Genomic DNA, 22,256 nt, shown 5'->3' with positions numbered 1-22,256 from the left:
TTCTTAATCTCATATATATTTCTACCACAATCATTAGAAGGGCCATTAATATGAAAGCATTTCTCAAATGCAAAGGTTTTTCTATTCATGATATTGAATACATTTAGAAACAAAGACAAACATCATAAACAATAGGTGATGTAAACAGGGATGGCAATGTGAAAATCTCTGAAAATCCATTTCTCCAGAACTATAATGAAAACAACAGTAAAAATCATCCAAAGCAACTTTTTCAAACTCTGCAGAATAATCCAAGCCTTGCAACAACCCCAGGTGCATTGACTCGAGACACATGGCTACATGGAGCTACAGAAGAGGTGAAGACCAGGCCTGGAAGCGGCCAGCTAGCCTCCTTTGGCCAGCCCTCAGAGCAAAGCCCCATCTCACTGGACAGGAAAGGGAGTCCAGCTGTATTTCTGAGAAGAAAGGGAATGGACTGGAAGAGAGGAGCTCTCTAGTCTGCTCCACAGGAAGAACAAAACCTCCCGTTGAGTAACACACAATAAAGTAAATGTATCAAGTGTACCTGATTATTAGGTGTAGCTGAACTCTTCTGTTAATGGCAGCCTTGTCTTACAATGCAAATAACCATAACTACAGTTGAAAAAACATTTCCCCCCCCCCTCAGAATACCCCTTTAAAAAAATGCTGTTTACATATGGAGAAAAAACTAAATTAACAACTCTAGCGCCTGGCTGACTCAGCTGGTAGACCATGCGACTCTTGATTTCAGGGTCATGAGTTTGAGCCCCATATTGGGTGTAGAGAATATTTAAAAATTTTTAAAAAAAAATTAATTAACAACTCTACAATTTAACTTTGTCCTTTCTAGAGTTTTCACCACACTACCAATAATACATATGCTGAGCTTCCAAAAAAATAAATAAATAATATGCTGAGCTTCCTATAAAAATACTGTCCATTCGGCAGGGATGTCCACTATCACCACTGCTATTCAACACAGTATTAGAAGTCCTAGCCACAGCAATCAGACAACAAAAAGAAATCAAAGGCATCCAAACCGGCAAAGAAGAAGTCAAACTCTCACTGTTTGCAGACGATAAGATACTTTATGTAGAAAACCCAAAAGACTCCACCCCAAAACTGCTAGAACTCATACAGGAATTCAGTAAAGTGGCAGGATATAAAATCAATGCACAGAGATCAGTGGCATTCCTATACACCAACAACAAGACAGAAGAGAGAGAAATTAAGGAGTCGATCCCATTTACATTGCCCCCAAAACCATAAGATGCCTAGGAATAAATCTAACCAAAGAGGCAAAGGATCTGTATTCAGAAAACTATAAAATACTCAAGAAAGAAATTGAGGAAGACACAAAGAAATGGAAAAACGTTCCATGCTCATGGATTGGAAAAACAAATATTGTGAAGATGTCAATGGTACCTAGAGCAATCTACACATGCAATGCAATCCCCATCAAAATACCATCCACTTTTTTCAAAGAAATGGAACAAATAATCCTAAAATTTGTATGGAACCAGAAGAGACCCCGAATAGCCAGAGGAATGCTGAAAAAGAAAAGCAAAGCTGGCAGCATCACAATTCCGGACTTCCAGCTCTATTACAAAGCTGTCATCATCAAGACAGTACGGTACTGGCACAACAACAGACACATAGATCAATGGAACAGAATCGAGAGTCCAGAAATGGACCCTCTACTCTATGGTCAGCTAATCTTTGACAAAGCAGGAAAGAATGTCCAATGGAAAAAAGACAGTCTCTTCAACAAATGGTGTTGGGAAAATTGGACAGCCACATGCAGAAGAATGAAACTGGACCATTTCCTTACACCACACACAAAAATAGACTCCAAATGGCTGAAAGACCTAAATGGGAGACAGGAGTCTATCAAAATCCTAAAGGAGAACACAGGCAGCAACCTCTTCGACCTCAGCCGCAGCAACTTCTTCCTAGAAACATCGCCAAAGGCAAGGGAAGCAAGGGCAAAAATGAACTATTGGGATTTCATCAAGATAAAAAGCTTTCGCACAGCAAAAGAAACAGTCCATAAAACCAAAAGACAACCGACAGAATGGGAGAAGATATTTGGAAATGACATATCAGATAAAGGGCTAGTATCCAAAATCTATAAAGAACAGATCAAACTCAATACCCAAAGAACAAATAATCCAATCAAGAAATGGGCAGAAGACACGAACAGACATTTTTCCAAAGAAGACATCCAAATGGCCAACAGACACATGAAAAAGTGCTCAACATCGCTTGGCATCAGGGAAATCCAAATCAAAACCTCAGTGAGATACCACCTCACACCAGTCAGAATAGCTAAAATTAACAAGTCAGGAAATGACAGATGTTGGCGGGGATGCGGAGAAAGGGGAACCCTCCTACACCGTTGGTGGGAATGTAAGCTGGTGCAACCCCTCTGGAAAACAGTGTGGAGGTTCCTCAAACAGTTGAAAATAGAGCTACCATACGATCCAGCAATTGCACTACTGTGTATTTATCACAAAGATACAAATGTAGGTATCCGAAGGGGTATGTGCACCCCAACGTTTATAGCAGCAATGTCCACAATAGCCAAACTGTGGAAAGAGCCAAGATGTCCATCGACAGATGAATGGATAAAGAAGATGTGGTTCATATATACAATGGAATATTATGCAGCCATCAAAAGGAATGAGATCTTGCCATCTGCAATGACGTGGATGGAACTGGAGGGTGTTATGCTGAGCGAAATAAGTCAATCAGAGAAAGACAGGTATCATATGACCTCACTGATACGAGGAATTCTTTATCTCAGGAAACAAACTGAGGGTTGCTGGAGGGGGGTTGGGGTGGGAGGGATGGGGTGGCTGGGTGATGGACATTGGGGAGGGTATGTGCTATGGTGAGCGCTGTGAATTGTGCAAGACTGTTGAATCACAGAACTGTACTTCTGAAACAAATAATGCAATATATGTTAAGAAAAAAAAAAAAAGAAGGAGATAGCAGGAGGGAAAGAATGAAGGGGGCGAACTGGAGGGGGAGACGAACCATGAGAGACGATGGACTCTGAAAAACAAACTGAGGGTTCTAGAGGGGAGGGCGGTGGGGGGATGGGTCAGCCTGGTGATGGGTATTAAAGAGGGCACATTCTGCGTGGAGCACTGGGTGTTATACACAAACAATGAATCATGGAACACTACATCAAAAACTAATGATGTAATGTATGGTGATTAACAAAACAATAAAAAAATTTAAAGAGAAAAAAATACTATTTATTTCACAGTCAGAAATGCAAGGCAGAAGGAACTTGGGTATTACCTGATAAACCTCTCATCATTTTAGACATTAAGAAAATGGGTGACCATGTGTCTAGGTCATATAATTAAAAATTGGCCAAAGCAGACTAGATTTTGGGTTTCCTGACTTCCAACACACAGTTCTTCTCCTTGACCACATGAGGCTTCCGTCTCATTTCCCCTTTTCCACCTTCCCCTCACTGGTGAGAGCTCAGGTCATATAAATATCATTTATCCTGCGAAGCCCACTTCAACTCACCTACACAAACTGTCTGCTTCCTCTTCTGTTCCCCCACCCATCTTATCCCCCTTTGTATCCCAAGAGACAAGTAGTGCCTGGCACATAGTAGGTGGTAAATAAACGTTTGCTGAATTAATAAAACTGCAAATACAGAATAGCAATCAAATTTCAAGCAACATCATCTAAGTACTTCGCTATCAATATAGCTTTGAACAAAAGCACTCATTTGATATAAAGGTTGTGATAGGATTATATTTTTTAAAACAAACATATACACTAAAGATTTTCATTTTAAATATCAACAGTTAAATGTGATTTAGAATTAATGAATTCAATGTATTATCATTCGAAGAAAACTTTTTATAAGAATAAATTTAACTTTTACCTTTCAAAATGAAAATTAAACTGCTAAAATACTAAATGATCAGCCATTTAAATACAAATATAAATACCTGCTTTTTCTGAAGTCCTAAGAAATACCATGTCCGATGGAGTTCTTTGATTCTGCAGAGAGTAATATAAAACACTAATTATCTATATGCAAGTTTATAAAGTAATACCATTCTATTACAAAGTAGAAATAGCTAGTAAAAACAACTAAAAAAAGTTATAATTAAAATTTATACTGAAGCAATTAACATTAATAATTTGTTTTAACAATTTGTATAATTTATATTTAAATTCATCTTGTAGTTGGACATTTTAACGATTCTTTCCCGTTAACAAACCATGAAAACAGCATTTATGATGACTTGAAAACGTCTCCATTTCTGAAAAATGTTAAATATTGCCTTTTCTGTGGCCTCTTTGTTAACTGAACTCATACATACAATATAGCAGTTTTTGCCCTATAATAAATTATGTCCTCCCTAGTAGACTAACCCTGGAGAGTGAGAATAGGATTCTTCCAAAGCCTAACACAAAACAAACCACATCATAAATAAAACACTTACTGAATGTTGAATAAATGAATAAATGTACAACTGAGCAGACAAAAAAGTCAACCCTATAAATTTGAGAGATAGTCTTTTATAAAGCAGAAAAGGACAAAAACTCAAAGGGACTTACAGCATATAAACTTAGACAAGTATTTGCTATTCGTGCATTTATTTAATCATTACTAATAATTTTGTCAATTGGAAAAGCTGTATCAAACTAAAGGAAAAATATATAATAAGAACACAATTTCATGAAGTACTTATATTTTTTGAGACTTAAGTAAAGATTTACCCACACATGAAAAAGAAATGGATTACCTGTCAGTAAGCAAGCAATAAAAACAAATATAAGTCGTTAAAGGTGAAAACGATATGTTGTGGGATAAAGCTACCTTTTTCTAACATGAATAAAGAAAGGTCAATTATTAAGATCTAAAGAACTCTTAGGTCAAAAAAGAAATCACAACGGAAATTAGAAAATATTTTTAACTGAATGATAATAAAAACTCAACGCAGCAACGTGTGTGAAACCATTCTGCCAGAGCCAAAAGAAAATGTTAAGAGGAAAATATTCACAATTCAATGCATACAATATATAAAGGAAGCTAAAAATACGAGCTAAATATCCACTTGAAAGCAGGGGCAGGGGGAGCCAATGAACCCCAAAGAAAGTACAAGGATGTAAGCAAATATAAACACAGAAATTAATGACCTAGAAAACAAGTATATAAATAGAAGTAATGACAAGCAAGAAAGTATTTTTTAAATACGCCCATTTCAGCGATAAGAAAAACTAAGGTGAGACTATAACTAACAAAAGGCAAGTTCTCTAAACGAAAACTATCAAACATTATTGAAAGAAGTTAAAAAAAACCTAAACACACAGAATACATCATCCTCCAAAATCAGAATCTAAAGATGTCATGTGCCCATCAACTGGTAATATGTATTTAACACAAACCCAATCAAAATCGTAACATGTTTTTTGAGAGGAATTGACAAGGTATTCCTAATATTTAGAGGGAAATGCCAAGGCCAAGAATGAACAAGACAAATGTGAGAAACGTGGAAGGTGGATTCTACAATATAACAAAACTAAAGTATTAAAGTAGAGCAATTAAGACAAGATGGTATTCCTCTAAGATAGATAATTATACCAATGGGAACACAGAGACTCCAGAAGGGAGGCCCACATAAGAATGGACACTAGATTAATGAGAAAGGCGCTCCTGCAGACCAACGAGGACACTGTGGTCTTCTCAATAAACAGTACTGAGAAACTAATTTATTAGGTATCTATAGGAGATGACAGGAGCTAATAAATACTAAAGCTCTATATCAATCAAAACATAAGAATATATTCCAAATGACTTCTGCTTCTAAATGTCAAAGTCAAAACTATAAAGCCCTAAAAGATATTACAGATATTTTCACAACTTTTTGACAGAGAGTAATTTCTTCCCCACCAACCCTAACAAGATTCCTCCTTCTCCACAAACAAACATTTAAAAAACAAAACAAAAATCCCCAACTAACTCCAAATGAAAAGATTAATAAAGTGGACTTAATCAAAACTAGGAACATCTCTTCAACAAAGCACACCAGGGAGGAAAAAATAATTGCAACATATAACTAATAAGAAACTCCCAGCCAGAATACACAATGGCCCATAAACAGTTAAGAAAAGAAGGGATAACTTAGAAGAAAAATGGCAAGGGATTTTAACAGGCTCTTCCCAAATAAGAAAGATTCCCCAAATCCTATGAAAAGGTGTCCAACTTATTTTTCAAGAAAATGCATGTGAAAACCACAACTACTACATAAATATTGGAAATGCTAAATTAAAAAGGCTGACGATGCCAAGTGTCAGCAAACATGTGAAGCAACAGGAACTCTTCCACACGCTCATTACAGTATAATTGGATACATTACCTTGCAAAATCATTTGCAGTATCTATTGAAGTGGAACATCGCACAATCCAAAACCCAACAATTCCACTCTTTAGGTATATAAACACGAGCAATGTGTGCCAACTGAGTCAAGTATGACATGGAATTATCATTTCTAATAGGCAAGACTAATAAGCTACCCAAATATCCAGCAACAGTAGAATGGATAAAAGACATACTACGTAACAACAAAATGAATAAATTACGGCTACCCACAACAAAATGGGAGAATCTCACCAACAGTACCGGGTCCAAAAAAAAAAAAAAAAAAAAAAAAGACCACTCACCTAAATATACCCCTCTACCCCATGGAGTTTTCTAGGCACCCATGTTGAAAAGCAATTAACCACAAATTTAAGGCTTTGTTTCTGAACTTTCAATTCTGAATTTTTGCGAGTTCTATGCTGTCTAGATTATTCTAACGTTGAATAAAGTTTTGAAATGGAAAAGTGTGAATACTAAAATTTTATTAATCTTTTTCAAAACTGTTTTTCACTATTCTGGGTCCCTTGTGTTTCCATATAATTTTAAAATCAGCTTGTCAATTTCTGCAAAAAAGTCAGCTGGGATGTTGAGAGGGATAGCACAGAATATGTAGATCAATTTGGGGAGTACTGCCATTTTAACAATATTAATACTTCTAATCCATGATATCTAGGATGTCTTTCCATTTACTTAGGTCTCCTTTAGTATATTTTGACACTGCTTTGTAGTTTTCAAAGTACAAGTGTTGCACTTTTGTTGCTCATTCTTAACAATTATTTTATTTATAAGTATTTTATTCTTTTTAACGTTATCATAATGGAATTTTTTTCTTAAAAAAATCACTTGAGCCTTTGGGTGTGTCTATTTCTGGGTTCTCCACACCATTCCACTGATCTTTATTTCTTACACACTGTGTTGGTAAATAAAGCTAGGTAGTATGCCTTAACATCAGGAAGTGACCCTTCTCACTCTATTCTCCTTATGAAGGCCGTTTTCGCCATTTTAGCCTTGACAAATTAGTTGTAGAATAAGCTTATTGTGTCTAAAAAAGTAAAAACAAAAAACAAAACTTCGGGGCACCTGGGTGGCTCAGTTGTTAAGCATCTGCCTTCGGCTCAGGTCATGCTCTCAGGGTCCTGGGATCGAGCCCCGCGTCAGGCTCCCTGCTCCATGGGGAGCCTGCTTCTCCCTCTCCCACTCCCCCTGCTTGTGTTCCCTCTCTCGCTGTCTCTCTCTCTCTCTGTCAAATAAATAAATAAAATCTCTTAAAAAAAAAAACCTCGCTGAGATTTTAATGGGAACTGTATTAAACCTATATTCAATTTTAGGAAAACTGGAATTTTATAGTGTCTTTGATTACTTTCATGAACACAGTTATTTTCAGCATACCTAAGATTTTGTTTTCATTAGTACTGCCTATAAGAGTACTTCATTTTTAATTTCAGTTTCCACATGTTGGAAATGGGATTGGTATTTGAGTGGTGATCTTATAATTGGCCACTTCGCTGAACCTATTCATTATCATTAGTTCCAGGTTTTTCATCAGTTCCTTGGAATTGTCTATATACACAATCATGTCGTCTGCAAATGGGGACATTTTTAGTTCTTCCTTTCCAATCTGAATTCCTTTAATTTCCTTTACTTGCCTTATTCTATGTAGCTAGAAATGTCAGTTAAATAACAGTGCTTAAGAACAAACATCCTTGACTTACTCCCAGTCTGAAAGGAGAGGCATTCAGAATTTCACTGTGAAGTATGATGTTGGCTCTATGTTTTTACAGATGCCCTTTAAATATAATTAAGGTAATTACCATCTAATCCAAGCTGTGGAGAGTTTTTATCATGAATGGGTGTTGGATGTAGTCACATGTTGATATGATCATATAATTTTCTTTTAACCTGTTCATAGAGTGGATTACACTGGGTGATTTTAGAATGTCGGAATGGGCCTTAAGTACCTGGAATAACCTCCACATCATCATGATGTCGAATTTTCTATATATACTGCGGATATCAACAGGCAATTATTTTCTTAAAGAATTTTTTTTGTGTCTCTATTCACAAGGGATATTTGTTTTCTCTTGTTGTGCTGTCTTTCTCTTGTGCTGACAGGAGGATAGTAACTGGACTCCTAACACGAGCCTGAGCAGTGTTCCATCCTCAACTATATTCTGGAAACTACTCTGTAAAAATGACACTAGTCTTCTTTAAGAGTCTCAAGGAATTCTTCATTGAAAACATCTGGACCTAGATATTTCCTTCCTGGAGATTTTAAATTGCTAACTCCATTTCCTTACTGTTTGTAGAACCATTCATACGATCTGTTTAATTCTGACCGAGTTCGGATAGTCTGTGGTTTGGGAAGAATCGGTCCATCTCATCTAAGCTGGGGTACAGCTGTCGGTGGCGTATTCCGCAATGACCCTTTCAATGGCTTGGGACCAGCGGTAATGTCCCCTCTGTCATCCCTGAGATTGGTGAATACTTTTGCTTTCACTGATTTACTATCTTGTCTTCCTATTCTCTGTTTCACTGATCTGCTCTGATATTTATTTCCTTTCTTCTGCATGCATTGGTTTAATTCTGCTCTTCTTCTTCTAGTTTCCTGAGCGAGGAACTTGGATTATTAATTTGAGATCTTGAGTCGGCACTGACTGCTATGAAATTCCCTCTCAGCACTGCTTCTCCCTCTCCCTCTGCCCCTCCCCACCTCAGGCTCACTCTTTCGCTCTCAAATAAATGGATAAAATCTTTAAAAAAAAAAAAAAAAAAGAAAGATGCAACCACTGGGGGGAACTGGGTGAAGGATAAGCAGGACCCCTCTATACTAAGTTTGCAATTTCCTGTAAAGCTATAATTATTTCAAAAGACAAGGTTTTTTTTTTTTAAGATTTTATTTACTGAGAGAGAAGGGGGAGTGAGAGAGCATGAGCAGGGGAGAGGGGCACGGGTAGAGAGAGAAGCAGGCTCCTGATGTGGGACTGGATCCCAGAACCCTGGGATCATGACATGAGCTGAAAGCAGATGCTTAACCAACCGAGCCACCCAGGCGCCCCCAGAAAAGTTTTTTTTTTAAATAAAACAAAGTAAAAGGATGAAAATTGTATACCATGCAAATACTAATCAAAGAAAGCTGGGAGAGAGAGAGAGAGCAAAAGAGAGAGACAAACCAAGAAACAAGTGTTAATAACAGAGGACAGACTGACGCTCACCAGAGGGAGGTGGGTGGGGAGGGACACAGGTGAAGGGGATGAAGGAGGGCACTTGTGTTAAGCACAGGGTGACGTATGGAAACCTGAAGCTGATATAACGCCGCATGTCAACTAACTGGAATTAAAATAAAGAAATAAAAATAAAGAAAGCTGGTATCATTTTATTGAAGATAGACATTATGAGCCCACAGAGAAGAAATATTATCAGATAAAGATCAATCCAACAGTAAGTTAGTAACCCTACACTCGCATCATCTAATAACATACTCTAAAATATATAAAGCAAAACTGACATAATTTAAAGCAGTAGACACATCCTCAAAGATGTTGAGACTCACACAAGTTTCTCAGTAACTGATAAGTAAACTTCGAATATGAATACAGAAGATTCAAACAAGACTATTAACAGATTAATCAAATAAATGGATTTGAATTTAATTAAAAGAGAACATTCATGATTTCAGAATAAAGCTTATCCCTGCTAATTTTGAAAATTAATCTGATTTATTCCCACTTGGATTTCTAATGCTTCTGAAACAAATCTTTCAGAAAATGAATAGTGTATGGTTCCTTTTCAGTGACCTAACTACAGGAAATGATTGAGTGGCTTTCACAAATAATTCTTCATTTAATGCTACATGTTTATTTGCATGCTTTTTCTTATAAATATTATTCAAATAACAGGTTAAATCCCACTCCCAGGAGTAGGCCAGGAGCTAAGCAAGACAGACAACACTGTAAGAAGAACTGAGTGTGCAGCCTGAGAGGAACTGAGCCTCCTCACTTGTATTGATAAAGGCTGCTGACTCGGGAGCTTGGGCATTAGAACTGGTTATGAAGATAAATTGTAGCATCCCAGTTCCCTGGGATCTTCAAAACACACACGCGCGCACACACACACACACACACACACACACACACATATCCAGAGGCAGCAGGCTGGGTAAGTTTTGAGATCCCAGACTTTAACTTTTTTTTTTTTTCAATGTGATCAGTATAACTTTTCTTTCTTTCTTTCTTTTTTTTAATTAACATATAATGTATTATTTGTTTCAGAGGTATAGGTCTGTGATTCAACAGTCTTGCACAATTCACAGCGCTCACCATAGCACATACCTCCCTCCCCAATGTCCATCACCCAGCCACCCCATCCCTCCCACCCCCCACCACTCCAGCAACGCTCCGTTTGTTTCCTGAGGTTAAGAGTCTCTTACGGTTTGTCTCCCTCTCTGGTTTCGTCTTGTTTCATTTTTCCCTCCCTTCCCCTATGATTCTCTGCCAGACTTTAACTTTTAAAACAACCAAATGAACAAATCAATCCTCATATTCTTTTTAAAGATTGATTTATTTATTTGAGAGAGCGAGTAGGGGGAGGGGCAGAGGGAGAGAGAGAGAGGGAGAACCTCAAGCAGACTCCCCACTGAGCATGGAGCCCGACATGGGGCTCCATCCCACCACCCTGAGATCATGACCTGAGCCAAAATCAGGAGGAGTCAGACGCTTAACCGACTGAGCCACCCAGGAGCCCCATCAAACCCCATATTGTAACGATACAGTGACAGGACAGAAAGTGAAGAGAGTACCAACTGCCCTGTGAATGTAGACAGTGTGGACGGTATGTATCATTTAGCCCAAACACTTACTCTGTCCTCAGTCCACACGAAATTGTTATTTTTTGCATTGCAACCGTGCCTCTATGGTCTCTGGATGATGTAAGACAATATACCATGGGCAGCGTAATGCAACACAACACTGCACAGCACATGAAGCAACATGAAGTCACACGACACTAAACAGGACAGTGTCTCCAGCCAGACCTCTGCTTCTGTGCAGAGGTCTGGCTGGAGACACTGCCCTGTTTAGTGGTGCCCGGCCGTGTGCGCCTCTGGTCGGGGCTGTGCCTCGGAGGGGGACCCCTGCCTGCCGGTTCCCGGGTGCGCGGCCGCGGTGCCCTCCCGCAGCTCCGCGCCGGGCCCGCTGGCTGCTCTTTACCGACGCTCAGCATGTTCTTCTAATGTAAGCCATTGCAGTAAGCGTCTCATATTTACTGCACAAAAACTGTGTTCGCACTTCCCTGACGATTCATGAATTTGAGTACCTTTTCATATACTTACGGTCATTTGCCACTCTTGTGAAGCATCTTCAAGTCTTGTCCCCATTTTTAAATTAGTCCTTTAATCTCTTAAATATTGATTTGCAACTTTTATGTTTTCCGAATAGGATAGTTTGGTCGAATATATGTATTGCAATTTTTTTTCCATTTTGTGGATGCTTTAACACTCAGTGATATATCTTCTGATGAGAAATTCTTAATTTTCATATGGTTCACTTTAACAGAAATTGTTTTCTGGTCAGTTCTTTCTGTGTCTTGTTTAAGAAATCTTTGCCTATTCCAAAATTATGAAGGTATTCTCTGTGTTTTCTTTAAATGCTTTATTGATCCTCTCCACCCGTTTAGATCTGCAGTTCATCTGGAATTTATTTTTTGTGTATGTTTTGAGGTAGGAGTCTTTTTGTTTCCCCCCACCTGGATGTCCAGTCGCTTTAGCACCATTTAGGACCTTTGTCATGACTTAGGTAACTATAATCGTGGGGTTTAATTTTGTAATCCATGCTGTTCCATTGAGCTATTTGTTTTCGGCTTTACTTTTTAATTAATTAGATATTCTGTCATTTGGATTGAGAAAAAGACTCATAGTAGCCAGGAGCTTTATTACCTTTGCCACTCTGAAAACGACTTAGTTTTGGCACTGATTTTAAAGTTCCTTAGTTCTGCCCCTTGTCACCCCAGCTTCCTCTGAGCCAGCACCTCTGGGTGGTGAACGTACTCCACCCTCTACAGAAGCTGTGCAGAAGTGAGCACGTTCACTGGGTTTCCCGTCTTTGGCATTCTTTTCTCAAATTATTCATATTTAGAGTGAACATAGATACTTGAGTTTTTTCTAGGACATGCTGCCAATTCTTAGTTAACTCTTTTTTGGTTTTGCCATGTAATGCTGTAAGTTTTACCTTTCTGATACAGTATACATCGCATGTGGTTAACATTTTTAAGTGTACAATTCAGTGGCATTAAGTACAGTCACATCTTGTGCAACCGTCACCACTGCACATCTCTAGAACTTTGCTGTTATTCCAAGCTGAAACTGTCCCCATGAGTCATTAACTTACCATTCCTTTCTTCTTCCGGCTTTTGGTAACCACCATTCTACTTATGTCTCTATGAATCTGACTATTCCAGTTATCATATAAGTGGACTCGTACAGTATTTGTCCTCTCATGTATGGCTTATTTCAATCAGCATAAGGTTTTCAGGTTTCATGCATCTCGTAGCATGTGTCCGAATTTTTTTCCTTTTTGACATTGGATGATATTCACTTGTATGGACATAACCCTATTTTGTTTACCCATTCATTCATCACTGGACATTTGGGTTGTTTCCTGGCCTTTGTAAATAGTGCTACTATGAACACAGGTGTACAAATACAAATACCTCTTCGAAATCTTGCTTTCAGTTCTTTTAGGTATGTGTATACCGAGAAGTGGAATTGTGGCATCATATAAAAAAATTCTACGTTTAATTTTTTTGGGAAAAATTGCTGCAGTGGCTGTACCATTTCACAGTCCCACCAGCAGCGCTCCAGGATTCCAGTTTCTCCACTAACACGTGTTGTTTTAAAATATAATTGTTATCCTAACGGGTGTGCAGTGGTATCTCATTGTGGCTTTTATTTGCATTTCCCTGATGGTTAGTGATGTTGAGCACTGTTTTATGTTCTTCCTGGCCATTTGTATATCTTCTTTGGAGAAATATCTATTTGAATCCTTTGCCCGTTTTGAATTGGGTTGTTTTGTTGTTGACTTTCAGGAGTTCTTTATATATTCTGGATATTAATCCCTTATTAAATATCAAATTTGCAAATATTTTCTCCCATTCTGTGGGTTGCCTTTTTACTCTATTGATGATGTTCTTTGATGCACAGCAGTTGTTAATTTTGATGAAGTTCATTTTATACATCTTTTTTTCTTTTTTTGCCTGTGTTTTTGGTGTTATATTAAAGAAATCATCACCAAATCTAATGTCATGAAGATTTCTATCTATGTTTTCTTCTTAAGAGTTTTAACTCTTACATTTGGGGTCTTTGATCCATTTTGAGTTAATTTTTGCATATTGTGTAGTGTTTAACTTATAAGTACTCATGTAATAATCCTTTTTTGTCTTTAGTATTATGAATATCTGAGTTCTCTTGTCAATTACTTCAATGATTACGTAGCTAAAACCTATTAACCAGGTGGCAATGATCTATTTTCTTTCTTCCTGTTGCTGGCTTTTTTTTTTCCTTTTTATTTTGAACTTCAGGTGCACAGAATTGGATTAATTATAATCCTTGGTTCATACACAAATTTTTCATTGGTTCATGTGTGACCTGCTTTTGATTAACCTATTTTTAAGTAGTATGCACACATGAACTGTTACCCAGGATACTAAACCACTGACTCGAGCTTGTTAAGTATCCAGCAGGAGAACTGAAATATGGACAGTAATTTATATGTTCCTGTTCTTTATACCTGCCATAGTTGCACAGCATCACTTGTCTTTTGGTCCATCTCTTCTTTAAGTAGGCTCCACACCTAGCACGGAGCCCAGCAGGGGGCTTGAACTCACAACCCTGCGATCAAAACCTGAGCTGAGATCAAGAGCTGGTCGCTTAACTGACTGAGCCTCCCAGGCACCCCAGTACTCTATTCTTCAAGTGCATTTACTTAGATGGTACGTTCCAAATGGTTTTCTTATGTTGCCACTTTCACTGATATAGCTGTTACTTTAAAATGGTCACAGAGTAATACATAACAGTACCAAAATAGCCTCATAATCCCTTCATTAAATTAATAATAAATAACATTTATTGAGTGCTTACTAGGTATCTCATTTGAGTTTCACAACAAGCATATGAAGTAGGTATTTCGCAGCATGTAGCCAAGGCGGCATAGTCAGTGTGTGATGGAACGAGAGTTTGAATCCAGGCAGGCTGATTTCATAGCCTGTACTATATTTACAGTCTTATAAAGTTTAAATCTCCACCATAACAGGGTTATGTCGGATCCAGCTAGATTGGTTACATAAAATGCTTGTTGTAAGGCTAATGAAAGGACCAAGGAGAACTGGTGAAACTAGCTGGCAGGGAATTTTGGGGTCTAGCTGCACAATTTAAATTCTTCCTTATTCTGGCTATGGTTTAAGCTCCCTAACTTGGTGTAGTATTTTTGGTGCAGTTCTGGGGTTCACTAGGACTTTTACAACAGGGGAGATTTTAGGACCCTCTAATTTTCTTGGCTTCCTTTTGGCCACATAGAGTGGGGATATACTGGAGATGCCAGGAATCATGCTCTCTCTACTGCTTCCCTAGGTCAGTTTACCTGCCTTTTTCTACCAGGGTCTTGCCTTCATCTCCATGGCTCACTCCATGTACTGCAGATAAAAACTTTAGCCCTTCCCTCTTGAGAATAGAGGTCGGGCAGAAGATGGGAGCCAATCATCAGTCTTGTATCTAAATTTGAAATGCAGGTGTCTGGAGGTCTGTAAGTTTTTTCTGAGCTTTGTCACTGCTCTCCAGCCAAAGACCACCAGGAATATACCGGTAGTTGGACAAGTTGGGTTGATTGCATGTTGCAGTAAGGGAAAATGCACACCATTGGGAATTGTGGGGTGTTTCAATAAGAGAGCATTTGAAAGGAACTTCTAAAAATAGGATTTGGGCTTGTGTGGGGTGATTTGGAAAGAGTTCAAAGAAATGGGGCTTTGATTTGTATTGGATGCTGTTAGGAAGCAGAGATAATTCTATGATTGAGTATCTTAATCTTATATAGAAGGAGAGAAGACTGGGTGGGTTGAACTTAAAACTTATTGTTAATAAGAAGCAAGTCATTCATGTAAGCCATGGTGGGGAGATATTTAGTCATTTTTATGATTTGGATGGTATTCATGTTTTTGGCTTTGTTCAGGCATGATTACAGAGTGATGTTTATTCTTTGTCCATTATGGTCACAGAGTGCCCTTCTCTGATGTTGATGTTCTCTGAAGTTGTTTATTTTCAAGAGGAGAATCATCAAGACCTAGCTGTGAGTGCCTCACTCTGAGCTGCTAGCCAGTTTGTAGCAACAAGGCCTAGCTGATAGTAGCAGGGCTTCCAGATGTCAGGGGCTGCTTTTCTCTTTCTCAGTGTGTTCCGTAAAGTCTTACAGTTGAACGGCATAGTAGATACAAATCCAATAGCTGACATATATTGACTTTATAACATAGGTGAGCAAAAAGGAACGGGATAGAGGTATAGAGGATTCTTTGTATTTGATTTTGCTAAACTGGATTAAATGAACTTCTGGGAGGTGGCACAGTAGCCCATGAAGATGTTCGTGTGGGAATCTCTGGAACCTGTATGTTATCATAAATGGCAGAAGGGCTTTGCAGCTGTGATTGTGTTAAGGGAGAGATGGTCCTAGGTTATCTGGGTGAATGCAGTGTAATCGCAAGGGTCCTTTAAGAGGGAGGTGGGAGAGTCAGAGTCAGAGAAGATGTGACAACAAGCGGAGGGTGGAGTGAAGCACTCTGCAGGTAAGGAAATTGAATAGCCTCTAGAAGCTGGAAAAGTCAAGAAAATGGATTCTCCCTAGAGTCCACATCACGGAAGGAACTAGCCTTGCTGACATCTTGATTTTAGCCAGTGATACCCATGTTGGATTTGTGACCTTTAGAACTATGAGGTAATAAATTTACGTTAGGTGCTCAGTTGCGGTAGTTGGTTACAGCAGCCACTCAGAATCCTTTATCAGGAGGCTTTGACCTTCACCGCTCTCCTTGTGAGTATACTTCACTTCTCTCTAGTTTTTTACTTGGGGTTGAAGGAGACTGAGGCATTTCTGATTGCATGTAAGATTTTTTTTTTCTTTTTATTCTTTCCATCTTAAGTGATAGTTGGAAGTACATTTCCTGAGAGGTATAGGCATCCAAAGAATGCCGTATCATTTCAGGACGATTTCTAGTGTTAGTTTTCCTTTTGTTTCCAAGCTAATTTTATACAGTAGGATAGAATATACTCTGAGAGCTGTATGCTTTTGTTTTATTCTGCACTGTATTTGTAGAAGGTAATTGTAGATATTTACTCATGATATGGTTTTGAAGATTATATACAAATATAGTAATATAGGTTAATTTTCTGAAAACCTTGGTGGTAAGATAATTCAAAGAACTTAAGACATCATAAGAAAAAACACACATGAGGTGATAAAGTTCAGAATTTATCTTTGAAAGCCCTTGTAAATGTTTTAACACTTAAGATGAAACGGTTCAAAAAGGGTACACAATAAAGACAATAAATTCTAATTTTACAGTTAATATCTGTTATCTGTTGTATGTTAGAATTTTCAGAATCCCCTTCCCTAGAATTTCAGTGGGATCCTTGTGATGCATTTTGGATTGTTTTGAATAATATGCATTATGAGAAGTATTTCCTTATGTCTGTTCTTTCATCCAGATGTCTTTCTGATTTTTGGCTCAGAGTTGTTGACTCCTGGGACCCAACTCCTCACTATCATTCCACTGGCACAGAAGAACTTGTGTGCTGGAGGTGGGGGATGCTTTGGGTGACTTTTCCCGATTGCTGCGTGGAGAACCCTAGCTCTGTGTCAGAGCACTTGTTATCTTTTATGTTCCTGTTTTTCTCCTGCCCCCACAGATGGTAGTGCGGTCCCTCTGCAGCTCGGATTTGCCTTCCCGAGGTGACATTGTAAAAACTAGTTCTCTGTCATCCCACTTTACTTGTCTTTCCCTTGCTGACCCATCGCCACCAGGAGTGACTTGAAATTTGGTGGTGCCAGAAATTTTTTTTTTTTAAAAAGCTTTGTATAATTAAATTTGCATGGACTTCAAATTGTGTGAGGGGAACTTGAAGTTGGAGAGGGAATAAAATATCATTTTCTTTTCTTTGTGGGTCTTTTTGTGGCAGTACTCATAATAAAACTTGTGTTTCAGTTGTGTAGGCCATAGATTCTCTAGATAGAATTGTTAAAGTATTCTGATACTTAATATCAGTTTTTCACATGTCTTCGGGGCTTAGGCTTCAGGAACATTCCACATATCCTTTAATAAATTAATTTTTTTTAGAGAGAGAAGGAGAGAGTGGGGGGGGAGGGGCAGAGGCAGAGGGAAAGAATCTTAAGCAGGCTCCCAGCACAGAGCCTGATACAGGGCTTGATCTCATGACCCTGATATCATGACCTTACCCGAAACCAAGAGTCAGATGCTTAACCGATTGAGCCACCTAGGTGCCACCTGCCCCACATAGTCTTTAAAGTACAGTTTTTGGCCTTTAGAAGTCATTCATCTAACAGTATTTTAATTTTTCTCAAATCTGTGTATTTTTCAAAGAGCACCATAACTAAATATGGAATTTGACAAAAAGCTGGCCATCCAGGACTGCAAGCAGGATTGTTTCACTAGCATGCTAATTCATGATTCTATAGTGATTCTATGGGATTCATGGATGAGTTTATTGATGTTGTATATTTGAATATCAGATGTATTATTGAGGCCTATACCGTTGTTATTCATAGTGTAATACTTTCTTTCAAAACTCCAAATTTTAACTTATTGAGAGCCTGAGCTTCTCTTTATTGCACAACAGTGCTGAAAGCTGAACAAGGAGGTAGATTTGTTGGGTTTGGATTGGGGCAGTGTAGGTTCCAGTCATATATTTGCTATTTACTAGCTGTGTGCTACTGGGTGAGTTCCTTAATCTCTTGGAACCTTAATGTTTCTTTTCTTGTCTGTGAAAATAGGAATTATAACACCTACCTTAGGGATGCCTGGGTGGCTCAGTTGGTTAAGCATCTGCTGTTGGCTCAGATCATGATCCCAGGGTCCTGGGATCGAGTCCTGCATTGGGCTCCCTGCTCAGCGGGGAGCCTGCTGCTCCCCCTGCTTGTGTGCTCTCTCTCTTTCTGACAAATAAATAAAATCTTTTTTTTGATTTTTTAAAATTAATTCAGAGTGATGGAAACATTGCAAAAATAGCACGGTGAATCCTCATATACTCTTTTTTTTTATCATGTTAATCACCATACATCACATCATTAGCTTTTGATGTAGTGTTCCATGACTCATTGTTTGTGCATAACACCCAGTGCTCCACGCAGAACGTGCCCTCTTTAATACCCATCACCAGGCTAACCATCCCCCCACCCCCCTCCCCTCTAGAACCCTCAGTTTCTTTCTCAGAGTCCATAGTTTCTCATGGTTTGTCTCCCCCTCCAATTCGCCCCCTTCATTTTTCCCTTCCTGCTATCTTCTTTTTTTTAACATATAATGTATTATATGTATAATATAATGTATTATTTGTTTCAGAGGTACAGGTCTGTGATTCAACAGTCTTAGACAATTCACAGCATTCACCATAGCACGTACCCTCCCCCACTGTCTTTCACCCAGCCACCCCATCCCTCCCACCCCCCACCACTCCAGCAACACTCAGTTTGTTTCCTGAGATTAAGAATTCCTCATATCAGTGAGGTCATATGATACATGTCTTTGTCTGATTGACTTATTTCGCTCAACATAATACTCTCCAGTTCCATCCACGTTGTTGCAAATGGCAAGATTTCATTCCTTTTGATGGCTGTATAATATTCCATTGTGTATATACACCATATCTTCTTTATCCATTCATCTGTCAGTGGACATCTTGGCTCTTTCCATAGTTTGGCTATTGTGGACATTGCTGCTATAAATATCGGGGTGCACATACACCTTCGGATCCCTCCATTTGTATCTTTGGGGTAAATACCCAGTAGTGCAATTGCTGGGTCGTAGGGTAGCTCTATTTTCAACTTTTTGAGGAACCTCTATACTGTTTTCCAGAGTGGTTGCACCAGCTTGCATTCCCACCAACAGTGTAGGAGGGTTCTCCTTTCTCCACATCCTGCCAACATCAGTTGTTTCCGGAATTGTTAATTTTAGCCATTCTATGAGGTGTGAGGTGGTATCTCATTGAGGTTTTGATTTGGATTTCCCTGATGCCGAGCGATGTTGAGCACTTTTTCTTGTGTCTGTTGGTCATTTGGATGTCTTCTTTGGAAAAATGTCTGTTCATGTCTTCTGCCCATTTCTTGATTGAATCATTGTTCTTTGTGTGTTGAGTTTGGTAAGTTCTTTATAGATTTTGGATACTAGCCCTTTATCTGATATGTCATTTGCAAATATCTTCTCCCATTCTGTCGGTTGTCTTTTGGTTTTGTTGACTCTTTCTTTTGCCGTGCAGAAGCTTTTTATCTTGATGAAGTCCCAATAGTTCATTTTTGCCCTTGCTTCCCTTGCCTTTGGCGATGTTTCTAGGAAGAAGTTGCTGCAGCTGAGGTCGAAGAGGTTGCTGCCTGTGTTCTCCTTTAGGATTTTGATGGAATCCTGTCTCACATTTGGGTCTTTCAGCCATTTGGAGTATTACTCATGTAATAATCCTTTTTTGTCTTTAGTATTATGAATATCTGAGCCGAAGGCAGTCGCCTAACCAACTGAGCCACCCAGGCGCCCATTACTTAAATATTTTTTAAAAAGAACAGGAAGGGGCACCTGGGTGGCTCAGTTGGTTGAGCAACTGCCTTCGGCTCAGGTCATGATCCTGGAGTCCCGGGATCGAGTCCCACATCAGGCTCCTAGCTCAGCGGGGAGTCTGCTTCTCCCTCTGACCCTCTTCCCTCTCGTGCTTTCTATCTCTCGTTCTCTCTCTCTCAAATAAATAAAATCTTAAAAAAAAAAACAGGAAGGATTATACTAAATGTGGAATTTCATATTTTTACTTTCTTCCTTATACTTCTTTGAATACATTAGATTTTTTAAAAAAATTTTATTTTTAGGTAATCTCCATACCCACTGTGGGGCTTGAACTTACAACCCTGAGATGAAGAGTTGCATGTTCTACCCACTGAGCCAGCCAAGTGCCCCTGAATTGATTGAATTTTTAATAAGGATTTTTATTTATGTAATTGGGAAAAAAATAACACTATTTTCAATATGAACAAAATAAAATGGATTCTAATAACCATGCTGGAAAGCAATATGATGGAGTATTTATACACTATGATTCAATAACCTTATTCCTGGGAATTTATATTGCATTTGTGTAAAAATGTGACTTGTATGCATTAAAATTTTCTTTGTCTCATTATCTTAAACCATGAAAAACTAAAGAGAACCATTCATCTATTGTTAGATAATTAGTTTTTTTTTTTTTTACTACTTATGATGTTAATAATCACAATAATGTAATAGCAGCTACTAGAGAATTTAGGAGTAGGAAGACATCTGTCAGCTACACCTTTGGGAATAAACTGGTAAGACAAGAAGTAAAGATTTAAATCCTTAGCGGGTTACCCAAGAGAATAACAAAGAGTAATAATATAATAAATGCCAGAGGAGGAAGTGGAAGACAGGTAGTAGTGGTAATAGTCATTGATTGGCGTAAATCCTCAGTATCAGAAAGCTAATCGGTAAATTCTGAACTTCTGTATTGGGTAGTCAGTATATATTGTTAATGTCAGTAAACTGAAACATTTCCTAGTATTACGGAAATGGCTTAGGAAAACAACAGATTGCCTATGGAGGAGAGTTGGATGGAAGTTTTTTTTTTTTTAATACTTTTTTTCCTGAGAGAGAGTTTGTGTGAGCAGGGGGAGGGGCAGAGGGAGAGTGAGAGAGAGGATCTCAAGTAGACTCCACGCTGAATGCGGAGCCTGATGTGGGGCTTGATCTCACAACCCCAAGATGATGACCTGAGCAGAAACGAAGAGTCGGCCACTTAACCAACCGAGGCACCGAGGCACCCCTGGCAGTCTTTCCTTGAGGTCTGTATATCACATGCATGTATATCTCTGACACAACAATTTATATATATACATATATATATATATATATATATGTATATATATATGTTATTGTTATGTTAATCACCATACATTACATCATTAGTTCTTGATGTAGGGTTCCATGATTCATTGTTTGTGCATAACACCCAGTGCTCCATGCAGAACGTGCCCTCCTTAATACCCATCACCAGGCTAACCCATCCCCCCACCCCCCTCCCCTCTAGAACCCTCGGTTTGTTTTTCAGAGTCCATCGTCTCTCATGGTTCGTCTCCCCCTCCGACTTACTCCCCTTCATTCTTCCTCTCCTGCTATCTTCTTCTTTTTCTTTTTTCTTAACATATCTTGCATTATTTGTTTCAGAAGTACAGATCTGTGATTCAACAGTCTTGCACAATGACACAACAATTTTTAAGTCATTCCTTAGAGATTTAGCTTCCATTCCTTCACTTGAAAATTTACATTATTTGAAAAAGTTAAAACCAAGTAATATAATTTTTACATTATTTCTTTTTTCCACATTTAGCATTCATTTCTTAGACCACTGGTTCTCAACTGGGTCCCCTCCCCACCCCCCCAGAAAACATGTAGTAGTGTAACAACTTGAGGGGTGGATTATGTGTTGGCATCTAGCGGGTAGAGGACCAAGATGATACTAAACTCCTACATTGCAAGGACCCTCACAGCAACAAGGAATTATTTGGCCTAAAATGTTAAGAGTGCCAGGGTGGAGGAACTCTCTTTTAGACTAACTGC

The 22,256-nt window shown here is 38.5% G+C and overlaps 1 protein-coding gene across 1 annotated transcript in view; it reads right to left on the bottom strand.

Moving 5' to 3' along the window:
* Positions 1-3,962: 3,962 nt before the first annotated feature.
* LOC148162037 (putative phospholipid-transporting ATPase IIB) overlaps positions 3,963-22,256 on the bottom strand; it is a 191,447-nt gene continuing 173,153 nt past the window's right edge. Inside the window, exon 7 of the mRNA XM_088020400.1 lies at positions 3,963-4,014. The gene's annotated coding sequence lies outside the window, so the exon portion shown is untranslated. The remainder of the gene's footprint in view (positions 4,015-22,256) is intronic.

The sequence above is a fragment of the Eumetopias jubatus genome, unplaced genomic scaffold (assembly GCF_037043125.1).
Source record: "Eumetopias jubatus isolate StellerSeaLion01/CBP00866 unplaced genomic scaffold, mEumJub1_p1.0 scaffold_26, whole genome shotgun sequence".
Lineage (NCBI taxonomy): Eukaryota > Metazoa > Chordata > Mammalia > Carnivora > Otariidae > Eumetopias > Eumetopias jubatus.
This window is presented reverse-complemented; position numbering and strand designations above follow the sequence as displayed.